The sequence below is a fragment of the Gopherus flavomarginatus genome, chromosome 3 (genome assembly GCF_025201925.1).
Source record: "Gopherus flavomarginatus isolate rGopFla2 chromosome 3, rGopFla2.mat.asm, whole genome shotgun sequence".
NCBI lineage: Eukaryota > Metazoa > Chordata > Testudines > Testudinidae > Gopherus > Gopherus flavomarginatus.
The window spans coordinates 136710319-136730527 of record NC_066619.1 but is presented as its reverse complement, the minus strand read 5'-3'; the positions used below and the strand labels follow the sequence as shown (position 1 = coordinate 136730527).

At 59.3% G+C, this 20209-nt stretch overlaps 2 protein-coding genes and 2 non-coding genes across 5 annotated transcripts in view; 1 reads left to right on the top strand and 3 right to left on the bottom strand.

Annotated features, from left to right (window-relative positions):
- The window catches only part of LOC127048436 (zinc finger protein 501-like), a 257068-nt gene that overhangs the window by 84346 nt on the left and 152513 nt on the right, over nt 1-20209 (bottom strand). The gene's annotated exons all lie outside the window — the stretch shown is intronic.
- Nucleotides 1-20209, top strand: part of LOC127048433 (zinc finger protein 883-like) — a 291005-nt gene that overhangs the window by 211280 nt on the left and 59516 nt on the right. The window lies entirely within an intron of this gene.
- Nucleotides 16967-17039, bottom strand: TRNAF-GAA (transfer RNA phenylalanine (anticodon GAA)). The gene has a single exon. It is a non-coding gene; the product is annotated as a tRNA-Phe (tRNA).
- Nucleotides 18405-18486, bottom strand: TRNAS-UGA (transfer RNA serine (anticodon UGA)). The gene has a single exon. It is a non-coding gene; the product is annotated as a tRNA-Ser (tRNA).

The following is a 20209-nucleotide window of genomic DNA, read 5'->3' as shown; positions in this document are numbered from 1 at the left end:
GGCAAACGGGGGGAAGGTAGCGCTCGGGCAAAGGACACTCGGCTCTTCAGCTGCACAGAGCCGAGGAGTCTTGTCAGGGGAATCAGACTGCGGCTGGCAGCCTGCCAGAGCCAAGGTGAGAGGGGAGGAATCAAGGGGTGATGAGGCTGGGAGGAGGAGGAATCGGGGGATGACGAGGCTCGTGGGCGGAGGACTTAGGGGGTGACGAGGCGGGGGGAGAGAGATGGGGTCCCCGGGGGGGGGGCAGTGAGTTGCCTGTCTGTATGTTCTAAATAATAGCTGTTCCCCTAGCAAAATCCTCTCTACATTTCCTTTCTATTTTTGCCTCATTTTCTCCAGTTTGTAGTTCTGTTTTTAAAGCCCATGTTATCTATCCATGTTACTCTCTCTCTCTGTTTCAGACAGGGTTAAATATGTAACTTATTCTACATAGAAGAATAGCTGGAGAGAGAATGGTAAGACTAGATCACCCAGCATTCTAAAGAGGCTCTGTCCCTTCCACTTTGTGAATAGGAAAAACAAAACTTGTCTTTGAATTTTCTTAACCAATGTAATTGCTTTTAACACATCAGGAAGAAAGGCAATGACTTTAAGACCTGTTTGTATATCACTGGCTAACTGTTAAAACATCATTTCTTTTGTTTACAGCCACTGGCCGTAGCTCTATAATCCCTTACCCCACGATGGTGTTCTGTATCATTTGCCAGGCTACTGTCTAAATTCTTGCCAAGCTTTTCATCATATCCACAGAACAGAGATTAAATTAATGTAACTGCTAGCTTCAATTCATACTAGTGCTTGTAAAAACTGCTTCATCAAAGGACTTACTTCCATTTTGCAATACATATCAGAATCCAATAAAGACTATTAAATCTGACTTACTGGCTACATTATATTTGGAGATGGAGTTAGCTATTATTCAACAGGTTCTGGGAGGGGCTGTCGCGGAAGGGGTGTGGAGTGGGGTCGGGGTTGTCAGGGGAGAGGCAGCGGGGCAAGTTAGGTAGGAGGTGGGGAGCGGGGTGGGGGTAGTTAGGGTGGGATGGTTAAGGGACGAGGAGCAGGGGGAGTTGATGGATTGCAGGTTCTGAGGGGGGCAGGATGGGGGGGGTGTTGGATGGGGATGACAGCTGTTTTGGGAGGCACAGCCTTCCCTACCTGGCCCCTGATACAATTTTGCAACCCTGATGTGAGGGGCCGCTTTAGGAAGTGCGGGCCCAATTTGAACAGTTTTCACAGGGCCCGATCAGGGATGACTAAAAATAAAAAGGGTAAAAAAACACATGGGGCTTACGCACTGGGCGGCGCTCCAAGTCGGAGGAGGGCTGGGGGCAGGGTGCTGAGGACGGGGAGGGGGAGGACGAGGTTGGGGGCAGGGTGCTGAGGACGGGGAGGGGGAGGACGAGGTTGGGGGCAGGGTACTGAGGACGGGGAGGGGGGAGGACGAGGTTGGGGGCAGGGTACTGAGGAGGGGGAGGAGGAGGTTGGGGGCAGGGTGCTGAGGAGGGAGGAGGGGGAGGAGGAGGTTAGGGGCAGGGTGCTGAGGACGGGGAGGGAGGAGGAGGAGGAGGAGGTTGGAGGCAGGGTGCTGAGGACGAGGAGGGGGAGGAGGAGGCTGGGGGCAGGGTGCTGAGGACGGGGAGGGGGAGCAGGAGATTGGGGGCAGGGTGCTGAGGACGGGGAGGGAGGAGGAGGAGGCGGCTGGGGGCAGGGTGCTGAGGACGAGGAGGGGGAGGAGGCGGCTGGGGGCAGGGTGCTGAGGACGGGGAGGGGGAGGAGGCGGCTGGGGGCAGGGTGCTGAGGACGAGGAGGGGGAGGAGGCGGCTGGGGGCAGGGTGCTGAGGACGGGGAGGGGGGGGGAGGAGGCTGGAGGCAGGGTGCTGAGGACGGGGAGGGAGGAGAAGGAGGAGGTTGGGGGCAGGGTGCTGAGAACGGGGAGGGAGGAGGAGGAGGTTGGGGGCAGGGTGCTGAGAACGGGGAGGGAGGAGGAGGAGGTTGGGGGCAGGGTGCTGAGGACGAGGAGGGAGGAGAAGGAGGAGGTTGGGGGCAGGGTGCTGAGAACGGGGAGGGAGGAGGAGGAGGTTGGGGGCAGGGTGCTGAGGACGAGGAGGGAGGAGGAGGAGGAGGTTGGGAGCAGGGTGCTGAGGACGGGGAGGGAGGAGGAGGAGGAGGAGGCTGGGGGCAGGATGCTGAGGACGGGGAGGGGGAGGAGGAGGTTGGGGGCAGGGTGCTGAGGACGGGGAGGAGGAGCAGGAGGCTGGGGGCAGGGTGCTGAGGACGGGGAGGGGGAGCAGGAGGCTGGGGTCAGGGTGCTGAGGACGGGGAGGAGGAGGAGGAGGTTGGGGTCAGGATGCTGAGGACGGGGAGGGGGAGGAGGAGGAGGAGGCTGGGGGCAGGATGCTGAGGACGGGGAGGGGGAGGAGGAGGTTGGGGGCAGGGTGCTGAGGACGGGGAGGGAGGAGGAGGAGCAGGAGGCTGGGGGCAGGATGCTGAGGACGGGGAGGGGGAGGAGGAGGTTGGGGGCAGGGTGCTGAGGACGGGGAGGGGGAGGAGGAGAAGGAGGCTGGGGGCAGGATGCTGAGGACGGGGAGGGGGAGGAGGAGGTTGGGGGCAGGGTGCTGAGGACGGGGAGGGAGGAGGAGGAGGAGGAGGTTGGGGGCAGGGTGCTGAGGACGGGGAGGGGGAGGAGGAGGCTGGGGGCAGGGTGCTGAGGATGGGGAGGGAGGAGGAGGTTGGGGGCAGGATGCTGAGGACGGGGAGGGGGAGGAGGAGGTTGGGGGCAGGGTGCTGCGGACGAGGAGGGAGGAGGAGGGCTGGGGTCAGGGTGCTGAGGATGGCGAGGGAGGAGGAGGAGGAGGAGGGCTGGGGTCAGGGTGCTGAGGACGGGGAGGGAGGAGGAGGTTGGGGGCAGGGTGCTGAGGACGAGGAGGGGGGAGGAGGAGGGCTGGGGGCAGGGTGCTGAGGACGCGGAGCGGGGGGAGGAGGAGGAGGGTGGGGGCAGGGTGCTGAGGACGGGGAGGGAGGAGGAGGAGGAGGAGGCTGGGGGTAGGATGCTGAGGACGGGGAGGGGGAGGAGGAGGAGGAGGCTGGGGGCAGGATGCTGAGGACGGGGAGGAGGAGGAGGAGGCTGGGGGCAGGATGCTGAGGACGGGGAGGGGGAGGAGGAGGTTGGGGGCAGGATGCTGAGGACGGGGAGGGGGAGGAGGAGGTTGGGGGCAGGGTGCTGCGGACGAGGAGGGAGGAGGAGGGCTGGGGTCAGGGTGCTGAGGATGGCGAGGGAGGAGGAGGAGGGCTGGGGTCAGGGTGCTGAGGACGCGGAGCGGGGGGAGGAGGAGGAGGGTGGGGGCAGGGTGCTGAGGACGGGGAGGGAGGAGGAGGAGGAGGAGGTTGGGGGCAGGGTGCTGAGGACGGGGAGGGGAAGGAGGAGGAGGAGGCTGGGGGCAGGATGCTGAGGACGGGGAGGGGGAGGAGGAGGAGGAGGCTGGGGGCAGGATGCTGAGGACGGGGAGGGGGAGGAGGAGGTTGGGGGCAGGGTGCTGAGGACGGGGAGGGGGAGGAGGAGGAGGAGGCTGGGGGCAGGATGCTGAGGACGGGGAGGAGGAGGAGGAGGTTGGGGTCAGGGTGCTGAGGACGGGGAGGGGGAGGAGGAGAAGGAGGCTGGGGGCAGGATGCTGAGGACGGGGAGGGGGAGGAGGAGGTTGGGGGCAGGGTGCTGAGGACGGGGAGGAGGAGCAGGAGGCTGGGGTCAGGGTGCTGAGGACGGGGAGGGGGAGGAGGAGGTTGGGGTCAGGGTGCTGAGGACGGGGAGGGGGAGCAGGAGGCTGGGGTCAGGGTGCTGAGGACGGGGAGGGGGAGGAGGAGGTTGGGGTCAGGGTGCTGAGGACGGGGAGGAGGAGAAGGAGGCTGGGGGCAGGATGCTGAGGACGGGGAGGAGGAGGAGGAGGTTGGGGGCAGGGTGCTGAGGACGGGGAGGAGGAGCAGGAGGCTGGGGGCAGGATGCTGAGGACCGGGAGGGGGAGGAGGAGGCTGGGGGCAGGGTGCTGAGGACGGGGAGGGGGAGGAGGAGGTTGGGGGCAGGGTGCTGAGGACGAGGAGGGAGGAGGAGGGCTGGGGTCAGGGTGCTGAGGACGAGGAGGGGGAGGAGGGCTGGGGGCAGGATGCTGAGGACGAGGAGGGAGGAGGAGGGCTGGGGTCAGGGTGCTGAGGACGAGGAGGGAGGAGGAGGGCTGGGTCAGGGTGCTGAGGACGGGGAGGGGGAGGAGGAGGTTGGGGTCAGGGTGCTGAGGACGGGGAGGGGGAGCAGGAGGCTGGGGTCAGGGTGCTGAGGACGGGGAGGGGGAGGAGGAGGTTGGGGTCAGGGTGCTGAGGACGGGGAGGAGGAGAAGGAGGCTGGGGGCAGGATGCTGAGGACCGGGAGGGGGAGGAGGAGGCTGGGGGCAGGGTGCTGAGGACGTGGAGGGGGAGGAGGAGGTTGGGGGCAGGGTGCTGAGGACGAGGAGGGAGGAGGAGGGCTGGGGTCAGGGTGCTGAGGACGAGGAGGGGGAGGAGGGCTGGGGGCAGGATGCTGAGGACGAGGAGGGAGGAGGAGGGCTGGGGTCAGGGTGCTGAGGACGAGGAGGGAGGAGGAGGGCTGGGTCAGGGTGCTGAGGACGAGGAGGGAGGAGGAGGGTTGGGGGCAGGGTGCTGAGGACGGGGAGGGAGGAGGAGGAGGTTGGGGGCAGGGTGCTGAGGACGGGGAGGCGGGGGAGGAGGAGGCTGGGGTCAGGGTGCTGGGGAGGGGGAGGAGGAGGCTGGGGGCAGGGTGCTGAGGACGAGGAGGGAGGAGGAGGGCTGGGGTCAGGGTGCTGAGGATGGCGAGGGAGGAGGAGGAGGCTGGGGTCAGGGTGCTGAGGATGGGGAGGGGGAGGAGGAAGCTGGAGGTGAAGGGAAAGGCCAGGCAGAGCGGACAGGGTGGGGGAGGAGACACCAGGAGTGGTGCTGCCAAGAGAGTCACAGCGGACGGGGGGGACACTGGGGGGCAGGTTGGGGGATTTTGAAGGGGCTGTTTGGCCCCTACAGAGGGAGAGGAGGGGGAGGGGCTGGCAGGAGAGTCACAGCGGGCGGGGACACGGGGGGGCAGGTTGGGGAGGCTGAAGGGGCTGCTGGGGCCCTACAGAGGGGGAGGAGGGGGCGGGGCTGGCAGGAGAGTCACAGCGGGGGGGGACACTGCGGGGCAGGCTGGGGGGGGTTTGAAGGGGCTGCTGGGCCCCTACAGAGGGGGAGGAGGGGGCGGGGCTGGCAGGAGAGTCACAGCGGACGGGGGAGACACTGGGGGGCAGGTTGGGGGAGGTTGAAGGCCCCGCGGCCCCAGGCTGCCGCTTGTGGGGCTGCTCCCAGGCAGCTCAGCCCCCCCACCACTGCCCTCCAGGCCAGCGGGGGGGCGTGAAGCGCTTTCACTCCGCGCTGCCTCTGCTCTGTGCCCCCTCACCCGCCTCCCACGGGCCCGGGCTGCTCCCAGGGCAGGGGCTGGGCCTGGAACTGGGGGTCTGAGCCCCCGGCCCCCCCCGTCCGGAGCCGCCACTCGGCGTCCCGCCTCAGCGCTCCCCGGCCCCGCCCCGCCCGCCGGCTGCCCCCGAGCCCGCGTCCCCCCCGGGACCCGGCCCCGGCCGCGAGCGTGATTCGAATCCCAACGGCCGCAGCGCAGGCCCGGGGTGGGGGGAGGGGCGAGGGAAGCGGGGCCCCACCCCGCGCCGAGTCTCTGTCTCGCGCTCCCTTTGCCATCCAGCCCCGTCCTGCTCCCTCGGGTGACCCCGGCTTTAACCCCCCCCCCGCAGTGCCAGTGTCACCCGCAGAGAGACCTGCCACGGAACCGAATTAATCCTCCTCATTCCCCGAGCTCCGCCCTCCCCCCAAAGCCCTGCCCCTGCCCCTGCCCCCTCCTCCTGGGGCCCTGCCCCCACACTGCCCCTACCCCCGAGGTCCCCCCACATCGCCTGTTCCCCCAACCCCCCCTTCCCAAAACTCCTGCCCTGCCCCCCAGGCCCCTCCTCCTCCAGGGCACTGCCCTCACATTGCCCCTTTCCCCAATACCCCACCCTCCTTCTGCCCCTTCCCCCAGAGCCACACTCCTGCATTGCACCTCCCCAATACACCCCTCCCCTGCCCTCACATTGCCCCTTTCCCCAATACCCCACCCTCCCTCTGCCCCTTCCCCTAGACCCACAGTCCTGCATTGCGCCTCCCCAATATACCCCTCCCCTGCCCTCACATTGCCCCTTTTCCCAATACCCCACCCTCACTCTGCCCCTTCCCCTAGACCCACAGTCCTGCATTGCGCCTCCCCAATACACCCCTCCCCTGCCCTCACATTGCCCCTTCTCCTGAGTTCCTGCCCCTCCGCTTCCCTTCCCCCCCGACACCCCACCCCTGCACCGCCCCTTCCCCCTGACTCTGCCCCTATACCGCCCCTTCCCCCTGACTCTGCCCTCACATTGCCCCGAGACCCCGCCCCTGCACCGCCCCTTCCCCCTCAGACTCCACCCCTACACCACCCATTCACCCGAGACCCCGCCCCTGCACCACCCATTCACCCAGGAACCTGCCCTCACATTGCCCCGAGACCCTGCCCCTGCACCGCCCCTTCCCCCTGACTCTGCCCCTATACCGCCCCTTCCCCCTGACTCTGCCCTCACATTGCCCCGAGACCCCGCCCCTGCACCGCCCCTTCCCCCTCAGACTCCACCCCTACACCACCCATTCACCCGAGACCCCGCCCCTGCACCACCCATTCACCCAGGAACCTGCCCTCACATTGCCCCGAGACCCTGCCCCTGCACCGCCCCTTCCCCCTGACTCTGCCCCTACACCGCCCCTTCCCTCTGAGACCATGCCCCTACACCACCCATTCATCCGAGACCCCACCCCTACACCACCCATTCACCCGGGAACCCGCCCTCACATTACCCCGAGACCCTGCCCCTGCACTGCCCCTTCCCCCTGACTCTGCCCCTACACCGCCCCTTCCCCCTCAGACTCCACCCCTACACCACCCATTCACCCGAGACCCCACCCCTACACCACCCATTCACCCGGGAACCTGCCCTCACATTGCCCCGAGACCCTGCCTCTGCACCGCCCCTTCCCCCTCAGACTCCGCCCCTACACCACCCATTCACCCGAGACCCCGCCCCTACACCACCCATTTACCCGGGAACCTGCCCTCACATTGCCCCGAGACCCTGCCCCTGCACCGCCCCTTCCCCCTGAGACCTGCCCTCACATTGCCCCGAAATCATGCCCCTGAACCCCCCCCCTCCCCGTGACCCCGCCCTCACATTGCCCTGAGACCCCGCCCCTACACCACCCATTGCCCCAAGGCCCCACCCCTGCACCACCTGTTCCCTCTAATCCCTGCGCCCACATCGCCCCTTCCCTTGAGGCCCCTTCCCTTCCTCTAACCCCCGTCTCTGCATCGTCCCTTCCCCCAAGACCCTGCCCTTGCACCACCTCTACCCCCTAGTCCCTGCCCCTTTCCCTGAGACCTCACTCCTGCACTGCCCCTTCCCCCAGTCCCAGCCCCGGCATCGCCCCTTCCCTTGAGTCCCCGTCCCTTCACCACCCATTCCCCGAATCCCCATCCCTACATCACCCCTTCGCCCGAGACCCCACCCACATGCTTCCCTTTGCCCCAACACCCTGCCCTCACACCGCCTCTTCCCCCAAGTCCCCAATGCCACACTGCCCATTCGCCCGATTCCCTGCCCCCGCACCATCCCTTCCCCCGACACTTCTCACGTGCACCACCCATTCACCTGAGACCCCGCCCTCACATTCCCCCCGAGACCCCGCCCTCCCACTGCTCCTTCTCCCGAGACCCCGCCCCTGCACTGCCCCTTCCCCTGAGGCTGCCCCTTGCCCCGAGGCCCCACCCCTGAACCACCCAGTGACCCAGGAGCAGGCCAGACCCGGAAGGGGGAGACAGAAACATGCTTTACTCTGCCACAGACTTCCTGGGTGTCCTTGGGCACATCACTCAGCCTTTCTGGGTCTCAGTTCTCCCATCTGGGAAATAGGGCTGGTGGCGCTTCCCACCTTCGCACGAGCCTGGGAGGAGAATTACCCTGCGAATTAGGAAGATGCTCGGATCCTGGAGTAATGGAGGAGGGGCTCAGGAGGAGCAGCGGGCTGTGCAGGAGGGTCTCCTTGCAACCATGAGTGGGTGTCTGGTGGGTGCTATCATCTCCGCCAGAGACCCTCAAGAAACTCACTAGCTTCCTCTGCATGCAAGGAGGGGCTCCTGCTTTCTGATTTAGGGGGGAGATTCCGTAATGTCAGAGCCCGTGGGGGGAGGGGTTCGAATCACAAGTCTGGAGTGGCAGGGCAACCCCCTTCCCCAGTCAGATTCCACTAGGGGGCTGGGCTGGGACCTCTAGGGAGGGAGACACAGGAAAAAACAGCCACCACTATGGAACCCAGGAGTCCTGGCTCCCAGTCCCCCTGCTCTCAGCTCTAGACCCCCCCCCCCCTCTGCTCCCAGAGCCAGGGATAGAGCCCAACCCCCACCTGCTCTGACCATTAGACCCCACTCCCCTTTTAGGCTCGCTGCCTCTTCTATCCACGCAGCCCACCTGTCCATCCCTTTGCTGCAGGTTTCTGGGGTGACACCCCTGCTCTGCACTCCCCTAGTGCAACCCAAGGCTTTTCCTCCCCACAACCGCATATCCTCTCCCCCCTCACGCTGGATCATCTGCTTGGCCCGCCCCCAACCTCTTGTGATGCTCTGTGCAGCGTGGCTGGGGATTGTGCAATGGCCCAGCACCAGGTAACACAGAACGTAAACCACAGACCCTGCCCTGCCCTACCCCACCGGAGCTGCCTTCCAGGTGCATGGGAGCCCAGTTCCCTGCACCTGTGCCCTCCTGCCCCACAGGGGGTGAGCTGCAGTCCCCACTGTGCTCTGCAGAGGGGAGAAGGGTCAAGCCAACCAGCCCATTTAGAATGGGGGAATCAACACCCTTTTTTCTGCACAACCACTGACCATCAGCAGGATTCCTCCTTCTCCTCCCTCCTGTGCCTCAGTGTGATTAAATCTCTGCACCTAGACAGCCGGTCCATCCACTGCACCTCAATCCCCCATGCCTGAGCCTCCCTGCCAAAGTCCTGCACCTGGCTCCATAGAATTAAGTCTCACGTGTCACTGGGAACTCGACTTCTTGTGCCCAGAGAGTCTCGGCCCCCCTCAGTAGATAACCTGAGTCTGAGAAACACAGTGTCTGTCTTTTCTAAAGAAGGACTTGGAGAGGCTTTTCTTGTGTGGCCTAATGGATAAGTCATCTGACTTTGGATCAGACGATTGAGGGTTTGAGTCACTTGGTGGCTGTGTTTCTGCAGTTTTACAGTTGTGCTGAAAGTCCTGCTCCCTTCAGGGCTGGAACCTCTTCTTGGCCGCTCAGGCCAGTGCTCTGGCTTCAGCTAGAGCCCCAGGAAGGAGTTGGGGGTTGGGTGTCACGAAGGCTGGAGCATGAGCCCCAGGTGCTTCCAGTCCAGCCTTTGCCATTCCTGACTTGCCAAAGAAACTGGGCGGCTGCCTGGGCCAGTGTGTGGAGCAGTTTCCCTTTTCCAAGTGTGCACCTGTTGCTGTGCTTGAGGGGGCTTGGTAAATAGCACCTTGGGAGCCTGGGTGTTTCTCTGCTTCTCAGCAGCTGGGGAAAAGCCTCTTGGGGTAAAATCTCCTCCCCCACTGCAGAAGTGAGCACCTGAGTGGGAACAGACAGAGGCGTCACCAGGAGGGCTGGCCCTGCTTTCCTACCATCTTCTGATGTTGGCCACAGAGCGTCAGCAGCCGCCCTGCATGCTGGTCTGCGGGTGGCCTTCAGTGGGTGTGTGGCATGGCAGGGAGCAGGCTGGCTAGGGGTCTTTGTGGCTGTCTGCTGGCCACACATAGGCATGGTCCTGCCCTCCTCTGAACAGCTAGAATTAGTCTGTGCTTGAAAGCAGGGACACAGGAGACTCAAGACAAGAGGATGAGAAAGACTGAGAAAGGGCCTATGACGACAGCACACGCTACAGGGACACTGCCTGGTGAAGGGATGTGGAGGCACCAAATTGCCCCATTTTTCCTGATGCCCTACGCAGCTGCGTACTGCTCCAGCGGCCAGCCTGATCCCCTCGGCTGGCTGAGCCAGCCATGGGAGCTGCCCCTGCTCCACCTCTTTGCCAAAGCCCCCACCCCTGCTCTGCCCCCACCCCGCCTCTTCCCACCCCGCTCCACTCCATTCTCCCCCCCCACTCCACCCCTTCCCCTGAGCTACACCCCAGTGGACTGCAGGAGGGATAAGGTGCACCCTGCACTCACCGGGCAGTGGGAAGTGGAATGACCTGGCCCCAGCCTCCTCTGCTCCACCAGCTCCCAGCTGCGGCTCTGGTGAGTGCTGCGGGGCGTTTCCCCCCACCCTTCAAATTCCAAGGCTGAGAGCAGAGTGCAGCAGGCTGGGGCCGGATCACTCCACTTCCCGCCACCCCATGAGTGTGGGGTTGGGCCTGCCCTGCAATTATCGATCGGTGGGAAGTGGCGTGACCTGGCCCCAGCCTGCTCCACTCTGCCAGCTCAGGCTGGGGGATGGGGGTGCTGTGTAGGGCACCAAAATGTCTAGGGACAACCCGGAATAGATCATTTTTCCACAGGGACCGATGGCTGTTAGAATTGAGATATTCCGGCTGCCTGTACAGGCCTAGACTTTAAGAACGTAGGTGTATTTGTATCACTTAGCTAGTGACAGGCATATAAAACAAAGAACCAAAATCCCAGTCTGCCTGTGTCTGGGCCTTCTCTCCCTAGGAGAGTCTGAGCCCTTGTTCGTAGGCTAAGGCCTTTGGCTAAGCAGCAGGGGCAGCCATATGCTGGGACGCAAATGGTCCCATCCTTACCTTCCAAACCCGTCACACTGAAATAAGGTGGGGTTTGGCTGTTTGGCAGACGATCCTGTCCCGATAGTGCCCATCACCACCAGATAAAGAAACAGATCTTAAGGGAGCATCCGGTCTGGAAAGAAATCCCTTCTCAATGGTTGTGGTTGTGAAACCCTCATTTCTGTAGGGTTTATCTTTATGGCCCCCGCTTTTCTATTGTCAATCTGTCTGGTTCTCTAATTGTTTCTGTCGGCTGCAGAATTAATTTTGTTGGGTGTAAGTTAATTAGGGGAGTGGGATGTAACTGGTTAGAGAATTCTGTACAATGGGTTAGAATTGGTTAGTTACATTTCAGTAAAATGATTGGTTAAGGTCTAGCTAAGAATATTACTGTATAAAATGGTGTCAGGCAGTGGGCGGGGAAATTGGAATCATGCTTGCTAACATGGGGGATGGGAATAGGGAACGGGGAACAGGGACACAGGCAAGGCTCTGTGGTGTCAGAGCTGGGAAGCGGGATGTGGGGTAAACACTCTGCAGCATCAGAGCTCATAGACTTTAAGGTCAGAAGGGACCATTATGATCGTCTAGTCCTACCTCCTGCACAACGCAGGCCACAGAATCTCACCCATCCACTCCTGTAACAAACCCCTGACCTATGTCTGAGCTATTGAAATCCTCAACTCGTTGTTTAAAGACTTCAAGGTGCAGAGAATCCTCCAGCAAGTGACCCATGCCCCACGCTGCAGAGGAAGACAAAAACCCCTCAGGGTCTCTGCCAATCTGCCCTGGAGGAAAATTCCTTCCTGACCCCAAATATGGCGATCAGCTAAACCCTGAGCATGTGGGCAAGACGCACCAGCCAGCACCCAGGAAAGAATTGTCTGTAGGGATGTGGGGTAAACGCTCTGTGGGGTCAGAGCTGGGTAGGGAACACTGGGGAACAGACTCTGTCGGTGTATAGAGATCAGCCTGACTGGTGTGAAGGGCTTCAGAATCTGCTTGCTTGGAAACTAACCCCAGTAAACATCCCTTTGTCTCCACTTCGGACTGCTGGTCTTTTGCTGCTTGCTGTCTGTGTGACAAGAGTCAGGGAAGTGGGCAGGGGAAGGGAAAGCCCTCTAACAATGGTTCCTTGCTCCTCTCCCTCCAGGCTCAGTGGTCAAGGATGGGCAGGACTCCAGGCTCTGCTTGAGGGATCCTGGCACAGAAGCTGGTGGGGGAGAAAGGATTGTAGATTCTGACCTGCACTCTGGAGAAGGGGTAATAAGTGAAGCGGCATTTTTGACTCCTCCCCTGCCTCAGTATCCGAGGGTGGAATTCTACATTCCACGGGGCCAAATGAGGGGGTGAAGCCATTTGATTAACAAAGCCCAATGCTCTAGGTGAGGCTTGAACTCACAACTTCAGCATAGCTTCTCTCAGTACTGCCCTATAAGTATTGTGCGCTAACCAATTGCACCCCTGGTTAATTGTAATTTTTTAAACCCCCTAGGTTGATAAGGGCGAGCAGTGACCCCAAAACATTCTCAGTGGGGTTGAAAGCAGGTAGCTACAAGTGTTGGTACTTGGTGGGGTGGATTCTTCTTAAGGGTTCCAGGCACCATTTGACCCTTTTGTTCATCCCTGTGTAATAGCAGAGCTGATTAAGACTCACTGCAGAGTCTTGCTGCAGACCAACAGATCTGAAATCACTGATCACCAGGTCTAAGCATTAGTCCTGCTTTGGGACAGTGTCTCTCATCCAACAAACTGCCCAGTCTGCGCTAGCAGTGATGCTCCCTCACTAACAGCTGAAATCAGGGAGAGCTGTGTGAAGTGCAGGGTCCCAGGGGTGCTTGAAGAGGGGGGAACAACACCCCAGGACTTTTAAAAATGGGAGGGCTCTGCCTTGCCACTTTGTAATGACCATAAGGGCGAGTGAGGGTGGGGAGGGGATGGAGAGCAGTGAGCGGGAGGAGGGGTCTTGGGGGAAGAGGCAGCTTAGGAGCGGGGCCTTGGGGAGAAGGGGTGGTGCAGGGGCGTGGCCTCGAGTGGAAGGGGTGGGGCTACTGTTTGGGCTCTAGTGGCCGCTACTTTTAGGCAGGGCCACTCGAAGCTAGAGGTGACTAATTTCTACTCATCCAGCAGTGGTCTGGGTCTTTGACGGCACTTCAGCAGTGCGTCCTTCAGTGCTGCCGAAGATGCAGAGCGAGTGAAGGACCCACCGCCACTGAAGACTCGGTGTGCTACCCAGTAAGTACAAGCACCACAGCAGGTGGCACCTTTTTTATGTCTGCTCCCCCGCTTTGCCCCAGGCCCCCAAATCCTCTGGTCGGCCCTGCTTTTAGGGAGCCTGTTCCACTCCTGGTGGGACCACAAGACATCCCAGAGCAGAGAGGGGCTAGCAGAGCGGTGCCAGGGTGGAATGGCAAGTGGCCGGCAATGTGGCCAGACAGCGGAGGGAGAAAGGGGCTTTCCCCCCAGGAGGTGAGAGGTGAACTCTGGGTTTTCACTGACCCAGGACAGCAGCTGTGGGTGAGGTGCAGTGAAGGGAGGGGCACATCCACAGAGCTTTTGGTGTCTGGATTTAAGAGCCTGAGGCAAAAGGCCACTGCCCAGCGCACTGTGGGTGGGTGTTTTGCTCATAGTATTGTGTTATGAATCCTCATTGTGGTGTTTTCCCAAGTTAATACAAGGTGATTTTCCTCCTTTTTATTAAAGTTTCTTTTCTACACTCAGTGCGTGTGAATGGGGAAAGTATCGCCTCTTAGAGGCATCCAGTGGCCAGGGCTAGTTTCCCCAGGTTACTGGGTGGGGGTTTAAGCAGATTGTGTGTTGATTGTTGAAGAGGAGCCCCAAGAACCCAGACAGGGAATTGTAAGAGTAAGAGTCAGAGGTGCAGCCAGCTGAGCTAGCCAGGTTGCCTAAATGTATTAACCCCTTTCACCGCAAGAGCAAACACTGGGTACTTCTGTGCTTCTCAGCAGCTGGGAAAGAGCCTCTTGGGGGAAATATCTCCTGCCCCATCGCCAAAAGGAGCCCCTTGATTGGGAATGGTCAGAGGCCTCACTGGGGGCTGGCCCTGCTTTTCTACCTCCTTGTGATGCTGGCCGCAGAACAAATGCTGGTCTGTGAGTGGCCTTCAAGTGGGGGTTTGGCATGGCAGGGAGCAGGCTGGCCGAGTGTCTTTGTGGCTATCTGCTGGCCACGCATAGGCATCGTTCTCCCCTCCTCTTGCCTTGCCCTTTGTTCCTCTGTGGCTTTTAATCCTTCCCTTGGAGCTATCAGCACCAGCCGCCTCTGCTGTAGGTGCCCAGAGGAGGAAAGGTATGCTGGGCTCCAGCCAGGGAAGCCTGGTCCTGGCACTCCTTCCTTTAAATTCCATGTGGGCAAGAGGAAGAATGTGGCACCTGCAGGGACCAAAGTTGTGGACTTCAAGTGAAGCAGTGAGAAACAATCATATGGTCAACCCGCAGGGCTCTCTAGCCAGACTGTTAAGTTCTAGGACCCCAACCTATAGTGGCCAATTCATTGAACGAGCTGGACCAAAGACTTATCTGCAGTGGGCATCAGTCACCCAAACAGGAGGGAAAGAATTCACTCTAGTTCACCAAGAAAGAGGGTAGCCAAGCACACTGAGCTCCAGGGCTTTGCAGCAAACCAGTATATCTCCAAGAGGTCCCACTGAGGATTGAACTCAGATTCCAAGTCCTGAGTGCTGCCCATTACACCATGGGATCTACTGCTTGCTCCTTTTCTGGACCCTTGTGACTCTTGGTTGGCACCCTGCACTTATTGCTTCCCACCAGTGGCTTCCTCTCGTGGGACTCTCTCTCCTCCTTCATCAACTGTGGTCCTGCCCTGAGTCCCCGCATCCCCCTGCTTTGTCTCAGTTCCCTGCAGGCTGCAAAAATGTCAGGGGACGCCGCCTTCACTTGGTGCTCCTACTCATATCGGCCAGCGGCAGCCTCATCTCCTGGAACTCGGCCGGTTATCATTTGATCTGCTGCAGGACTTGGCACCATTCGTTTCTTTAATGTTGTGGTGTTTGCCTGACTGCTGGAACAAAGCTGCCAAGTCCTCCCTCACCGACTCCCACCAATCCCCCTGGTTGCCATAGGACTCTCTGATGCTTTCCCGTTCTGCCAACAACGCCAGGCCTCGTCCTCCTCCCACTTTATCTTGAAGGCTCTGGATGTTCATCTTCCAATATCCTCTGCCCTCTGGGTCAGGGAATTGCCCACATTGAGCACGCTATGAGAGCTGCGTGATCCGAACTGTCCATTGGCTCCACCCTGCACTGGGCTGTCAAGGTGCTCTCCTTCACGTAAATCCAGTTACTGCGACTCCTGGCCTGTCCCAGCAGAAAGGTGTATCCCCTCTGCGGCTGGAGTGAGCTTGGGTGAGAGGAATAGGAGGCTATCACCAGCCCTCCGCTGGTTCCACTGTGGAGAAACAAGTCCTGTAAGCCAACCTCACTACAGACCTGCGCCAGGTAGTGCTCATCATAGAAGAGTTTCCTCTGACAGTCAGGAAAACAGGACCAGCAGTCCCCAGGCCTGCTGCAACAATTGAAATCTCGCCCCGACACCAAACACTGTGCTGTCCAGAGGAAGGGAGCCAGTTCCTTCCATAGAACTTTCCTTTTACGCCTTAACTGGGGACCATACACACTAATATAGCCATAACCAGTACTGCAGAGCACAAAGCCCACCAGTAATGCCCTCCCTGGTCGGAGCTCCAGCACCTTCTGTACTCGCACCATGAATGTGAAGAACAAGAATCCAACCCCATCATTCTTCACTGGCCTGGAGGACCAAAGAGATGGACTGTCATAAACAGATAGTTAAGGGTTAATGTCTCTTTTACCTGTAAAGGGTTAAGAAGCTCAGTAAACCTGGCTAACACCTGACCAGAGGACCAATAGGGAGACAAGATACTTTCAAATCTCGGTGGAGGGAAGTCTTTGTGTTTTTTGTTGTTGTTCGCTCTCGGGACTGAGAGGAACGGAACAGCAATTCAGGCTCTCCAAATCTTTCTGAATCAGTCTCTCATGTTTCAAACTTGTAAGTAACCAGGCAAGGCAGATTAGTTTTCTGTTTGTTTTCTCAGCTTGTGAATGAATGTTTCTTTTTTGCTGGAAGGATTTTTACCTCTCTTTGCTGTAACTTTGAATCTAAGGTTGGAGAGGGGGTCCCTCTGGTCTCTATGAATCTGAGTACCCTGTAAAGCATTTTCCATCCTGATTTTACAGAGATAATTTTTACCTTTTCTTCCTTTAATTAAAAGCTTTCTTTTTAAGAACGTGATTGATTTTCCTTGTTTTAAGACCCAAGGGGATTGGGTCTGAACTCACCAGGGATTGGTGGCAGGAGAAAGGAGGGAGGATAATTAATTTCTCCTTGTTTTAAGATCCAAGGAGTTTGGATCTGTGTTCCCCAGGGAAAGTTTTGGGGGAACAGAAAGTGTGCCAGGCACTAATCTCTGGCTGGTGGCAGCGTTAAGAAATCTAAGCTAGTAATTAAGCTTAGAAGAGTTCATGCAGGTTCCCCACATATGTACTCTAAAGTTCAAACTGGGGAAAGAAACCTTGACATGGGCCCTTCCACCAATCACCCTCTGCAAATCAAGCTACCCTAAAGTTGTTAATGTGCATTTCCTGAACACCCACCATGTCCAAGTCCAGCTGCTCCAAGGCAATTAATGTCAAGCACCTCCTCCTGGGCCCCCAAATCCCTTCCACCTTCCACACAGCCATTTTCACAGATGCCCCTTCCCTGCTACTGCCCTTGCTCAGCTGCGCGGAGGACTTTTCATCCCCTATACCTACCTGTCACTGCCCAGCACGCCCTCTGGCACCGTTTTTGAGGGGCACCCTGCCTCACTCTCTTCCTGCCATATTGGGTCCACCAGTAACTCATGTAGGAGAGACAGCTCCCGTCCCTCATTGTTAAAGGTCAGGCCAGGCAACTAGGGGCAGAAGCCCACAGTATCTTTCCCTATTGCAGAGCCCAAGCTCAGGGACTCACCTTGGGTGCAGGCACTGCTGTGCTCCCAGAAAACAAGCCACCACTGCACAAGGAGGGATGACAGGGCCTGCCAAAGCCTGGGATTGAACCAGGGACCTTTAGATCTTCAGTCTAATGCTCTCCCAACTGAGTTACTTTGACAACTGTTTAAAAGTTTTTTGGCCTGTTGCTTCTCTTTCCGGAAGGTTTTTGCAGTAGTTGCACACAAAAAGGACGTCATTGTGAGCGGCCTATGAAGACAAGACTCGCTTTTGCCTGCCTTGCTCGGCTTGACTTGCTGCCTCACCCTGTTCCTGCCCTAGTGCCTAGGTTGACCTGGTGATGGAAGGGGACTGGGGGCCAGTGGCACTGGGAAGAGTTGAGCTGGACCCTGTGCTAGACTAGACCCTGGTGGCAGGAGTCTGGCCACCACCTGCCACCCCACCCTGTTGTCCTGGCTTCCCCCACTGGACGTCATTTCAGGAGGGAAGTGGGGCTTCTGCCTCCCCTCCCTAATTTTCACATGACAGAGGAGTGCAAACAGGAAAACGAACGGCTGCTCCACACCCCCACCGAAGGAGCACGACGCCCTTAGCTGTGGAGAGTAAGAAGTGTTTGTTGGCTGACAGGGCCTGTCCCCAAGGAGCTGGAACAGCAGCTGTCGTGTCCCCTTGGCTCCAGTCTGTGAGAAATGCTCATTGCCTGGCTGCATGGGCGGATGCTGCTCCCTGCTCTGGAGAGCATCTGTATTTCTCTGTCAACCCCCTGTCTTCACTAAGCCAGTCTGGTAAGGTCCCAAGTGACCCCTCGGGCCTGGCAGCTGAGAGTCTGTGCAGACCTCAGCCCCCCTTCCAGCCCCACAGGCAGTAGCAGCACCAGCCCCCCCAGCACCACAGGGGAACTCAATGCACTTCCTGTGGAGAAATGACTCCTTGACGTTCAGCTGCTAGAGTGAGAGCCAGGAGAGAGCAGTGTCTGGCTCACCTTGGGGGAGAGAAGAGACCTGATGAATGCAGATCTCCCTCCATCTCCTCCGCAACGCTGGTCAATTTTATTGTCACTGTGATAGTCAGTGCTTCCCTTTAGGGCCGGCCCTAGAGGGGTGCAGGGCGTAGGACAAATCCCCTCTTTCTGCCCCAGGCCCTGCCCCCACTCCACCTCTTCCTGTCCCTGCTCCTCCCCCTTGCCCCTCCAGTACCCCACTGAAGAGCTGAGCACCTTTTTTTTCTCTGTTGGTTCTGCAGCCCCTTAGCTCCCATGGAGTCGCTGATTTGGCTCCTTTCACACTCTAGAGAGAGGAGCAGAACCAGGGCTATGGCTGATCTATGGGGCACCAGGTGAGTGGCAGAGGCTTCAGGTGCTGAGAGTTTGCCTGACCCCTCAGGGACACAGTATGAGGTGGTGTCCCAGGCAGCTCTATGAACAGAGCAGAACAGGATTTACTTGGGATGGGGAGAGAATTGAAAGTGTCTCAGGGGGTTGTAGAGAGGTATTGCCCAGGTTAGAGACTGGCTAAAACACAGGCCTTGCTGTGAGCAGGATTCAAACCTGCACAAGGAAACCTTATTGGATTTCAACTCTAATACCTTAACCACTCGGCCATCGCAGCTGTGAACACAAAAATGCTCCCATACCAGAGAAACTGGTAAAGAATCACAATGTCCAGGCATGAAGTCATCTGAACTACAGAATTCCCACCGCAAACCTGGATCCCAAAGCACCGGAGGGGATTTGGGGTTTGTTCTCTTTGCTTAGCCATGTGCCGTCGCACAGAGAGCGCGTTTAAAAGTCTCCCCTTCCACAGAGCGGGAGTGGGAAATGATTCTCAACTTGAAGCCTGATGGAGGGTGACCAGACATCCTGATTTTATCGGGACTGTCCTGATATTTGCTTGTTTGTCCTGCGTCCTGACCGATGTTTGGTCGGGCCATGGGACAAACAAATAATTTTGCCCTCTTCTCCGGCACACAGGCAGAGTCTGGAGGGACACTTGTCCCCCCGCCCACCCCAACTGCGCCCCCTCATTTCCCCATTGGATCCCTCCCCAAATCCCGGCCCTTGCCCTGCCCCCAGCCCCACTCCCTCATTTCCCCTTTGGATCCCTCCCCAAATCCCGGCCCTGGCCCTGCCCCCAGCCCCACCCCCTCACTGCCCCATTGGATCCCACCCCAAATCCTTGCCCTGGCCTGCCTCTTCCACAAGCACGCGGCATTCATCCTCCCCCCCAGGTTTGCACACGGGCCATGGCCATGGCTGGGAGCATAGTGCAGAGGCTGCTCCAGCCCTGCAGCCTGTGGGGCAGTGCAGTGGGGCTGGGGGCAGCGCAGAGCAGGCAGGGCCCAGGTGGGCGGGGGGCGGAGAGACGCGTGAGGCAGACACGCTCCTGCTGGGAGGGCCCGGGCCTGGCTGCCTGGTTTGCCCCTTGCCCAGGAGCTGCAGGAGGGGCCCGGAGTGCAGTTCGGCTACAGAGCTCGGAGCCCAGGCTGGGCCCAGGAGCGAGGGGGTGGGGGAGCTGAGGGTGTATCCAGGGCCGGCTTTAGGCTGATTTGTCTGATTCCCCCGAATTGGTCCCGCGCCTGAGGGGACCCCGTGCGGCAGCGTCTCTCCCGGAAGCAGCAGCTGTTGTGGCTAGGCAATGAGAGACGCTGGCCGGCAGAGGGCTGAGCAGAGGCAGCCGCGTGGGTGTTGCAGGTCGAGGGGGGAGAGGGAGAAGGCACATGTGCTTTGCAGCCTCCCCTCCCCCCAGCACTCACCTGGAGGAGACGCCGAGGGGGGCAGGAATCTCTGCAGTGGATCTCAGTCACCTGAGCAGCTGCTGGGGCTCCCAGCGGTGAGTGTCTGACCCTGTCATTCCCTGCAGGTTTGTAACATTGGGTTGGGGTTGTGGTTTTCGGGGTGTTGCTGATTGAGGGTGAGTTTGTGCCTGCCTGTGTCTGTTTCAGAACTAAAGTCGGGATCATGTCATGGAACCCAGGAGAAAAGCCCCCAGCCGGTACCTAGTGCTGTGAACTCCAGGTGAGAGAGAGAGGAAGGGTTGGAGGAGGAAATCAAATACATCAAGAGGGGAGAATGCGAAAGGTCTGCAACATGCCATGGCAGGTTGAGACTTTTATCAACCCCCCATCTCCCTGCAGAAGGGGAAACTGAGGCACGGAGTGATCTGTTTCCCTCTCCAAATTATTTTGCAAAGGAGGGGTACTAGGGCTCCTATCCAAACCAGTTCTCTTCCCATCAACTCTTATTTCCCTGCTGCAAGACCGCTGTAGGGGCTGAATATTTCCATTAAACTATGGCTCCTTCATTTAAAATAGACCGGCTTGGGGGGGCGAATA